Source organism: Chiloscyllium punctatum, unplaced genomic scaffold (genome assembly GCF_047496795.1).
Source record: "Chiloscyllium punctatum isolate Juve2018m unplaced genomic scaffold, sChiPun1.3 scaffold_1051, whole genome shotgun sequence".
Classification (NCBI taxonomy): Eukaryota; Metazoa; Chordata; class Chondrichthyes; order Orectolobiformes; family Hemiscylliidae; genus Chiloscyllium; species Chiloscyllium punctatum.
Window position 1 is genome coordinate 40,001 of NW_027310785.1, and position 3,742 is coordinate 43,742.

Genomic DNA, 3,742 nt, shown 5'->3' on the forward strand with positions numbered 1-3,742 from the left:
AAGAGGCTTTATTAGGGAGTGCTAAGGCAAGGTTCTGTGCCCTCCACCCTCATCGCAACACCCATGGGAGCCTCCGGTCGTCAATAGACCGCCGCACCGGCCTCTGACTGACTCTCAGAATGGACGGAAAGAGCCGGGTAAGCCTTTCAAAAGATTCGACCACGTGCCGAAAACTTTAGACTTCCGTGAGCTCTCCGGCTTGCACCGAGACCCGAAGTCGACGTGCTAAGCACCACGGGACCCCTTTCGCCTGCAGGTCCCGAGCCGCCTTTATTTGCTGTTACGAGCATCGTGTGCCCCATACCTGCGTGACAAGCACCGCAGGGCGGCAGAGCCATCGCACTTAGCCGGGTGGCAGAGGAGGACCAGACTATTCACAGATAGCGGCCCAACGACTCCCAGAGCCGGTCGTGCGGCGCGCGAGGTCTGCTCTCTTCACAAGAGGCTTTATTAGGGAGTGCTAAGGCAAGGTTCTGTGCCCTCCACCCTCATCGCAACACCCATGGGAGCCTCCGGTCGTCAATAGACCGCCGCACCGGCCTCTGACTGACTCTCAGAATGGACGGAAAGAGCCGGGTAAGCCTTTCAAAAGATTCGACCACGTGCCGAAAACTTTAGACTTCCGTGAGCTCTCCGGCTTGCACCGAGACCCGAAGTCGACGTGCTAAGCACCACGGGACCCCTTTCGCCTGCAGGTCCCGAGCCGCCTTTATTTGCTGTTACGAGCATCGTGTGCCCCATACCTGCGTGACAAGCACCGCAGGGCGGCAGAGCCATCGCACTTGGCCGGGTGGCAGAGGAGGACCCGACTATTCACAGATAGCGGCCCAACGACTCCCAGAGCCGGTCGTGCGGTGCGCGAGGTCTGCTCTCTTCACAAGAGGCTTTATTAGGGAGTGCTAAGGCAAGGTTCTGTGCCCTCCACCCTCATCGCAACACCCATGGGAGCCTCCGGTCGTCAATAGACCGCCGCACCGGCCTCTGACTGACTCTCAGAATGGACGGAAAGAGCCGGGTAAGCCTTTCAAAAGATTCGACCACGTGCCGAAAACTTTAGACTTCCGTGAGCTCTCCGGCTTGCACCGAGACCCGAAGTCGACGTGCGAAGCACCACGGGACCCCTTTCGCCTGCAGGTCCCGAGCCGCCTTTATTTGCTGTTACGAGCATCGTGTGCCCCATACCTGCGTGACGAGCACCGCAGGGCGGCAGAGCCATCGCACTTGGCCGGGTGGCAGAGGAGGACCAGACTATTCACAGATAGCGGCCCAACGACTCCCAGAGCCGGTCGTGCGGCGCGCGAGGTCTGCTCTCTTCACAAGAGGCTTTATTAGGGAGTGCTAAGGCAAGGTTCTGTGCCCTCCACCCTCATCGCAACACCCATGGGAGCCTCCGGTCGTCAATAGACCGCCGCACCGGCCTCTGACTGACTCTCAGAATGGACGGAAAGAGCCGGGTAAGCCTTTCAAAAGATTCGACCACGTGCCGAAAACTTTAGACTTCCGTGAGCTCTCCGGCTTGCACCGAGACCCGAAGTCGACGTGCTAAGCACCACGGGACCCCTTTCGCCTGCAGGTCCCGAGCCGCCTTTATTTGCTGTTACGAGCATCGTGTGCCCCATACCTGCGTGACGAGCACCGCAGGGCGGCAGAGCCATCGCACTTGGCCGGGTGGCAGAGGAGGACCAGACTATTCACAGATAGCGGCCCAACGACTCCCAGAGCCGGTCGTGCGGCGCGCGAGGTCTGCTCTCTTCACAAGAGGCTTTATTAGGGAGTGCTAAGGCAAGGTTCTGTGCCCTCCACCCTCATCGCAACACCCATGGGAGCCTCCGGTCGTCAATAGACCGCCGCACCGGCCTCTGACTGACTCTCAGAATGGACGGAAAGAGCCGGGTAAGCCTTTCAAAAGATTCGACCACGTGCCGAAAACTTTAGACTTCCGTGAGCTCTCCGGCTTGCACCGAGACCCGAAGTCGACGTGCTAAGCACCACGGGACCCCTTTCGCCTGCAGGTCCCGAGCCGCCTTTATTTGCTGTTACGAGCATCGTGTGCCCCATACCTGCGTGACGAGCACCGCAGGGCGGCAGAGCCATCGCACTTGGCCGGGTGGCAGAGGAGGACCAGACTATTCACAGATAGCGGCCCAACGACTCCCAGAGCCGGTCGTGCGGCGCGCGAGGTCTGCTCTCATCACAAGAGGCTTTAGGGAGTGCTCAGGCAAGGGTCAGCCCGCAGCCTTCCTGGCAACACCCAGGGGAACCAGGCCACTCGCGTCTCTCGCCTTCATTTTCGACACGAGCGCCTGCGGAGGGCCACCACCCCCTCCGATTGTCAAGAGACCTCCGCACCGGCCTCTGACTTACTCTCAGAATGGACGGAAAGAGCCGGGTAAGCCTTTGAAAAGATTCGACCACGTGCCGAAAACTTTAGACTTCCGTGAGCTCTCCGGCTTGCACCGAGACCCGAAGTCGACGTGCTTAGCACCACGGGACCCCTTTCGCCTGCAGGTCCCGAGCCGCCTTTTATTTTTGTTACGAGTATCGTGTTCCCCAAACCTGGGTGACGAGCACCGCAGGGCGGCAGAGCCATCGCGCTTGTCCGGGTGGCAGAGGAGGACCAGACTATTCACAAATAGCGGCCCAACGACTCCCAGAGCCGGTCGTGCGGCAGGCGAGGTCTGCTCTCATCACAAGAGGCTTTAGGGAGTGCTCAGGCAACGGTCAGCCCGCAGCCTTCTTGGCAACACCCAAGGGAACCAGGCCACTCGCGTCTCTCGCCTTCATTTTGGACACGAGCGCCTGTGGAGGGACGGCCGGAGTCAACGTGGGGTTTGCCCGCCCTCCAATAGTGTCAAAAGACCGCCGCACAAGTCTCTGACTGACTCTTAGAACAGACAGAAAGAGTTTGTCAAATCTGTCAAAAAATTGACAAAGTGTCAAAAATTCGACTTCCAAGAGCTCTCCGGCATGCACTCATACCTGTCATTAAAGTGCTATGCCCGTGGAACCGTTTTTCGGATGCCTTTCAGAACGGTCCCGCGCCGCCATTTTGTTCTAAAAATCGTGTTCCCATATATCTCCGGGTACCCCGCCAACCTCACTGCGGAAAAACTACAAGTGGCACTGAATGGGTCTGAATTCCAAATTTGACTGCATCGGTCTGGAACTCGGTCCGGTCAAAACCGTTTGGATTTTTCTCGGTCCGGACTTCCGCGACAGACAAAGTTAAAGTTTTCGGGCTGCAGGCACAAAACGACAGCTGGCCATTTGCCGGGCTCAATTCACCCAATTCCTCCGGCACTTCGGAGCACATGTTCGGTGTAAGTTTGCGAATCTTTCCCGATGCTGCAGCATTTTCCTCCGCTGACACTTAGAATATTTTTCACACTTTGCTGAAAATTTTTCTAAGTGTTTTTTTCCAAGTTTTCCTGGTTACTGATTTCTTCTTTTTAAACATTTTTCTAAGTTTTTCTGGTTACTGATTTCTTCTTTTTAAACATTTTTCGCAGTTTGTCTGGTTACTGATTTCTTCTTTTTAAACATTTTTCGCCGTTTTTCTGGTTACTGATTTCTTCTTTTTAAACATTTTTCGCCGTTTTTCTGGTTACTCATTTCTTCTTTTTAAACATTTTTCTAAGTTTTTCTGGTTACTGATTTCTTCTTTTTAAACATTTTTCTAAGTTTTTCTGGTTACTCATTTCTTCTTTTTAAACATTTTTCTAAGTTTTTCTGGTTACTCACT